The sequence below is a fragment of the Galleria mellonella genome, unplaced genomic scaffold (assembly GCF_026898425.1).
Source record: "Galleria mellonella isolate WM207_F2 unplaced genomic scaffold, CSIRO_AGI_GalMel_v1 utg537, whole genome shotgun sequence".
Lineage (NCBI taxonomy): Eukaryota > Metazoa > Arthropoda > Insecta > Lepidoptera > Pyralidae > Galleria > Galleria mellonella.
Genome location: NW_026442112.1, coordinates 244,416 through 252,345, shown reverse-complemented (window position 1 = coordinate 252,345; position 7,930 = coordinate 244,416).

The following is a 7,930-nucleotide window of genomic DNA, read 5'->3' as shown; positions in this document are numbered from 1 at the left end:
TTTATTAGTATTGATATACTTATTCTTGAGCTTTATCAGAATATTGAGACTCTTAAAATCTATATTTCATTTCAATTTATTAGGGAAAGTATTAATATAGGACATTGATTAAATCAAATTTATGTATAGCGAAGTATTAATTTCAGTATAACAGCACATATGTTATGCTTTTTTTTAAATTCAGTAATTCAATTTTAAAAAGACTTAATTTGCTTACATGCTAAACTTATTTTATCTACACATGAGTATATTATATAATAATTCCAATTATCAGCAGCAGAAACACGAGATCATACAAAATAAGAATAATTAAGTCACTTAACCAAATGTCAATATGAGAAAAGGGGAGGCATAGAGAGTTACTGATGGAGGCATGTATACGTATTACTGTCATTGTCGTTTGATATTAATAATTTTAAATAATTAATTTATCTTTATTTCCACAGCAAATTAATTTAAACTCAATTCGGTTTATGGATGATTTTCCCATTCTTTGAACCCAACGATAAAATTTTAGACTAAAACTATAAGGTACTTAGTTTAAAAATAGACTAGAATAGCAACATCCAATTTCATATAAAAATGAAGATTAATATTGTAGTGTTATATCGTATTATTTGTAAAACTTATCTCAAACGCTGATATCATCGTCACATTGTTATTTAACAGAGGCCTACTTCTAGCAAACAGTTTTTAAATATAGTTTTAACTGTGGTATGTTCATTTCCTGGCACTTTGGATTCAAATATGCTTAATGAAATATTAGCATATCGTGTTGTACGTTCACCACAACACTGACAGTCGTCAAATGCATGCCCTATCCTAATGAATACCCTATTAAAGGCTATAATCGCGAGTATCTATATTTAATTGTTTTAATTTTTATCAAAAATGTACATTATTAATGTGCAGACGAATCTTAATTTTAGATTTATAATCTCTAATTCGTAAATCAAGCCATAATAAAGAGGATAATGCACGAGTGCCCTTAGGCTGCAAGAACTTCGATATTTTACGAGTTGTATGTTCCCCTTTTTTTCTGAGCCTTTCTTCCTACTTCCGTTGGGTACTTTCTTTGAATAATACTTGACACCGCCTAATGCATTTATTATACTCATAAATATATACCATAGTAACTATTATATCACATTTGTTATAGCTATAAAAAAAGATATTAATGATGGCTATTGTCCTCAAATAAAAGTAGATAGTACGCTTCATTATATACAGCCACGTAATAATAATTTATTACTAACAGTTTCCTAACTCAGCATTTTGTTTCTTATCCTGCGGAAATTCACCGTTTCGCCTGGATAGTGGTAAGCCTCGCATTTAATCTATTATATTTTATGTAGGGCATTGGCAATCCGTTCTCTTTACCTATTCCAAAATTTTAATACAAATTTTTTGAAAAGATTCAAAATTTTGAAATTAATTTTTAAAATATTTATAATAGTAGTCGTAAGATACTCTTATAATTGCATTCCTGAAAACAACATAATATTATTAATTTTTCAGTCAATTTCAAAATTGTCCACTACCTCCCTCATAAAATATATAATAAAAAAAACCACTTTTAACTGAATGTTTATACTTACCAATATTCACAAAGAACATTAGAACCGTAATAACTAAAATCTAGTTTGTAACGACTTCCTAATGTTACCTGAATGAATAATGTCGAATGCGTGCTTCATTGTTAAAATATATCTAGTGTTGGCTTCGGACAGCAATACTCGTCTGGAGATGTAATCCTCTACCGCAAACTAGAATGTTCAATTAATCTTCATTTGCCAGAGCGAAACATTGATTATTCATTGTTCTACGCATAATAAGGTGAACAGAAACAACGGCGATAAATTAAACGTCAAACAGCGAGCACGGATGACGTGAATCATCATAAATTGCTATCGTTTAATACAGTTTTGTTAATAACATGTTAAACAAATTAAGAATAATGAATATGTTTGCCCTATTTGAGATAATGTGATTGGGTGGCGTTGGGGTTGCTGCCGCTACATTATGCAGGCCGTAACGTTATGCAAGCAAACAGCTGCATTGCACGCGAATACGAATATAACGTGTATGCTGATTCAATCATTTTTTGCTGATGAATAAGAATAATGGAATTTGTTATAGCAGGGGGTTGTGATTTCTTCGAATGACTAATCGTCACGACTTTGTCTTGGTCGCCAAATTATTTTTGGAAAGTAGAAAGATATAAAAGCGTTCATAACTTTAAAAAAAATTAAACAGATTTCAATGTTTCTGACTGAATATTGAAAAAGTGCTGTTCTAAGAAACTAAACCCCTTAATCATATTAGACATTGCATATAAATTTACCATTAAGAACTTTGCACTTACTTCATATTTTGCTTCGGAATTTTTCAAATACTTAGCTTGCTTACTTAGCTTAGTAATAACATTATTTGATTAACGTTTTATTTCGTTGGTAGAGTAGTTTTTAAATAATAATATTAAACTCTGTGCACAAAAAATATTTATGCAAGGAAAATTGATACAGAATGTGCAAATACAAAAGGCGGTCTTATCGCTAAAAGTAACTACGTTCAGACAACCTTCATTGACAGAAAGTTGCCATATTCGCTATGAAAGTTTTTTAAAAACTATAAAAAACCTTTGATAATATATCTGCCTGAATAATTTTAATTCATTTACAAAAATAAGCTTGTTATGATATTATCTAGAATTTTGAAAATGGAATGAAAAATTACCTGGAGTCGAACACAGTAGAAATTATTAATCATGATTAATTTTATTGACATTGTATTTTATTATTATCGCTATGGAAATCCCTGTAAATGTTTAATGCGAGTATATTCAGCCTCTACGTCATGTAGTTGTTAGTAGTCGTTCATACGGGACACAATGGGATACCATATTGCTTTTATCATTCATAACTGAGACATTGCAGCTTACGGAAGGGGAAGACAGTATTTAGGTTGAACATGCGCAAAATGTTCCTGCCAGCTTACCTCTTTTATCAAAATTCAGATTTCACAGGAACAAACTATCTCATATTGTACCTGTATAATACAATAATAAGAATATTTTTTTCATAAACATTTTTTTTATGATTCTATTGCTAATGGTGGTGGATATTATAAAGAGTGCAGTGTAGTCCTTGAAACATCACCAAAGCCTAACTGCAGTTGCCAACCCGCCTGCCAAGCGTGGCAACTACTCCCCCTAGGGGAAGGCCTATGTTCAACAGTGGACAGTTAACGGCTGTATCATTATTGTAAAAAATGGCACTTACTAATATACATAGAATACATATATAAAGATCGAAATGTGAAGGTATTTATAATTATATATTTATAGTATTTATATTGGATAATACCTAAATCCTAGGATTAAGATGCTTTTTAACTAATGCTATACCATTGGTGTGTTCATTTGTCAAGTTAATATAGGAGACTCTAAATCTTTTATCTCTTTTCGACCCATGCTTGTTTAGAAAATACATTCAGTTACACTGGTAGAACGCTCCCTTAAAAGGATGCTAATGATTTCGATTTTCATTGCTTTTTTTGTTTATTTTCTTCCCAGAAATAATATTTTGTATTCAAATCTCGGAAGAGGCTATTTACATAAAATAAAACATGTTTCTCAATTATTTCATCATTTTACTACTTTCCTAATATAGGGAATGGCACAGAAAGTAATGGTACCAGAAAAAAAAGTATTGGTCATCGTTTATAGACATGAATACAGTACTGTAAACTATATACTATAGCACCAAAAACATCACAGTTTAATAGATTTTTACTACACTCTCTATAGTTGGCACCCCTTGTGCTTAGCTTTGGCTGAGTACTTTGATGTTATATCAGATGTTGTATTATGAATCATAACTTCCATACTGATTTCAAAAACGAAAACAATTTATGTTAGTGTTATTTAGTCCTTTTTAACCAGCTTCAAAAAGAAGGAGGTTCTCAATTCTGGGTATTTTATATGTTTCTTGTTTCATAACTCATTCAGTTATAAATCAATTTGGAAAATTATTATTTATTAATTTAAAATGGTATACTTACAGTATTAAAATATCTATGGGATCAACTCCTATAGAAATTTTAATAAAATCGGTTCAATAGTTTAATTATTAGATCAAATAACTGGTCTTATCACAATTGAAGTCGGTTTTTTGTGGGACACAACCTTTAATTATTTTACCTACGCTAAAACGCAACGCAAACTAAGTACATTATGCATTGCAGCTTTATAATACAACTAGGTAGAGGTGAAAGGAATTATTAGTAATGCGGACTACCAGTCTCATAGCTAGCAATATATTGTCAGATCGACCTCTATGTGGTCCCCCCTGAAAATTATCGTGCTGAATTCCAGAGGTATTCTTCACGATGGGCTAACTGACCTGCCTTTTCATTTTTGCCTATTATCCTCCATTAGTGCTTTGCCAACGTATTACGGTAGCACAGGCGGGGATACCATTCTACAGGTGGCCCAAAAGTCCTTAGAAAAGTAAAATTTGAATTAAATGAAAACGGCGCGCGTGAGCGGTGCAGGGGAAGCGGGGGCAGTAACTTCGGTTTCTGGGAATTTAGTCGCGATGAAGCGTTTCACCGGAGCGGATCGTGCGTTTTGTGTGCGCGAGTTTTATCAAAACAACAATTCGGCAACCGTTGCGAGGCGTAAATTTCGAGAACACAAAGGTTTACACAACTTTGATGACACCCCAGCTCTCCAAACGATTAAGAATTGGGTTGCTAAGTTCGAGGAGACCGGTTCGACGTTAGATAAACCGCGGTTGGGTCGCCCAAGGACATCACGTACGGAACAAAACATCGACACAGTGGCACAATCTATTCGTGAAAATCCTACACAGTCAACTCGTAAGCGTTCCAGTGCATTAAACGTATCCAGGACATCGTTACAACGGATTTTGAAGAAAGATTTACTTATGCACCCTTACAAAATTCAGTTGGTGCAAGAATTAAAAAAAACTGATGCTATTCAGAGTGATTATGCTAATGAAATGTTTAATCGGTTTACTTCGTTCAATAACATAATGTTCTCTGATGAGGCACGCTTCCACATTAACGGACATGTTAGTAAACAAAATTGCCGCTATTGGAGCCCGATTAATCCAAAACTTAAGCACCAGAAGCCCTTACATAGCCCTAAAGTTACAGTTTGGGCCGCTATGTCAGCCCATGGCATCATAGGGCCTTACTTTTTTGAGGACGGCAGAGGGCGTGCTGTTACTGTTACTTCGGAGCGATATGTGGCCATGATCGAGGAGTTTTTCACACAAAAATTGCAAAACTTTAATTTAACAGGCTTTAATGCCCGAACATGGTTTCAACAGGATGGAGCAACTTCCCACACCTTCAATACTGCTATGCCCGTTATCCGTCAACTTTTTCCAAACAAAGTTATCTCTAAGAACGGAGACATTTCCTGGCCACCACGTAGCCCGGATCTGACTCCAATGGATTTTTTTTTGTGGGGCTACCTTAAGGCTAAAGTGTACGACTCTAACCCGCGGTCAATTAAAGACCTAAAAGAAAACATCCGCAGAGAAATGGCAAGCATTTCAGCAGTGACGTGCCGCGCAGTCATCGACAATTTCAGAAGGCGTTTGCAAGAGTGCCGTGACTGTAACGGATTACATTTGGACGACGTTATTTACAAAAAATAATTCCCGTTTTTCTAGCTATATTTACAAATAAAAATATTATTCATAGTGTAATTAGTTTTATTTTAATTAATTTTTTCATTACTAAGGACTTATGGGCCACCCTGTATTATCATCCATTAAAAAATACAGTTTAAAGTCAGTTGGTAAAACAGTGGTAGTACATTGTTATAGCCACCTATATACTGGAACAGTTACATTTTCCTTGCAATTGTGATCATGTTATAAATAAACGAATTAAAAGTTATTTTGAAAGACGACTTTCATACTAAAAGGTCATGTCACGAGCGAAAATGTATTGTACTCGTACTTATAAAACATTATGTTTTAAATAAATAAAATTTTTGTATTAGTATAATGGGAAATATATTTTTTTCATTCATTTCCGGTGTATATTTAATGCATAACAGGAAAACATATAATAATAGTAGGTACTATCGAGACGCTCTCCTCTCTCACCCGAACATAAGATGTTATATCTATGGTTACGTGTGAAAGTAATAAAATACTGAATACGTAAGTGTAAAAGCACATTTATTCAAGGTTACCCGAAGTAATGTTCCCACGTGAACAGTTCAAGTTACTAATGTGATATTTCAATAATCTATATTTCTTTGAGTGATCGGTGTTAACCCTTTTTTAATAGACAGAACGGTGTTTTAGGTAGTCTGTTTAAAAAAATCTTTAATAATCAAAGAATACCATAAATTCCGTATATTCGATACTCTATCCGGTGCCTAATAGTAAAATTAAATCAAACGAAGAAACAAAGTAATGTGATTAAAAATTTTTGCCTCACAACAAATATAACCCTTTAATAACAATTAAATTACTACGCTGAAATGCAATGTTTTCCCGATACAGTGGAAAAAAGCTTTTTTCACTGTATTATTCCAATTCCCAAAACTCCGAATCCGACCAGCTTCTCCCAATTTCGCTCCATATCAATTCTCCCTATTCTCTCTAAGGTCCTTGAATCAGTAGTTCACAATCGATTACATCAATATCTTACGGCCAATCACCTGTTATGTCCTTTCCATAGCACTACTGCAGCACTACTTAATATTACTAAGGACATTCGGCGAGCCATAGATGACATTGCTTGCCGTGCTTCGAGCAGTAAACGTATTCTCTACTGCTATTGAATGGTTTTCTTTCTATCTTTTCGGTCGCCAGCAATGTGTAAGAGCCAATGATGCTTCATTGGATTGGTATTCGTTCACTACCGATGTACCTCAAGATGGTGTGCTTTACTATTTTCAATTTTTGTAAACAATATTTCTCGTATAATTAATTCTCCTTACCATCGGTATGCGGATGATCTACAACTTTACAGACACTAACACTACGTCTAGATTGTCTGATGCCATTGCTGCCTTAAATACTGATTTATCTGTAATACAATCGTAGGCTTTTTTGTTTCATTTGGACTTCTCGTAAATTCTATTAAATCACAAGCCATCATTATTAGCAGCAGCAGGATGCGATGCAGGTTGAATTGGTCCGAGATACCGGCACTTTATTATGTTGTTCCAGCAGCTTATGCTGAAAAAGTTAGGAAATTTGGTCTCATAATGGACGGCACTTTGTCTTGGGCATGTTATATAAATGAACTTAGTAGACGCATGCACTTTTCATTTCACTCTCTCAAGCGACTCCAATGCTTTCTCCCGGTAAATACAAAAATCATGCTCACACACTCTCTACTACTTCCGATACTTGACTATGCCGACGTCTGTTTTTTGGTGTGACTGAGGAGCTTCTAAATAAGCTGGAACGTTTACAAAATCTAGCTATTGGGTTCATCTTTGGTCTTCGTAAATACGATCACGTTTCTGCCTTTCGCAACCAGTTAAAGTGGCTCCCTATGCGACTATTCCTATTAACGTGATATGCACATCCTTTCTTTCCTTTATAACATACTCAATGATATGAAATTCTCCATCGTACCTTCACTCCCAGTTTAAATTATTACCACTACCAATCCGTCCTAAACGCTCCTGTCAAATTCAGTCCAGGATGCTCAAACTTCCTTTGTGTAGGACACATTTTATAGGCAACTCTTTCTCGTGTCGAGCTGCCCAGTTATGGAACAAACTCCCTTCCCACATATAAGAGACTCCTTCTATTACCTCTTTCAAGAAAAAGTTGAAATTATGTTTTCTTTCCCTTGAGTTATAATTTTTTATTTTTCTAATTGAACTGACAAATCTTAAAATCATGAAACTAAATTTCTAATGTAA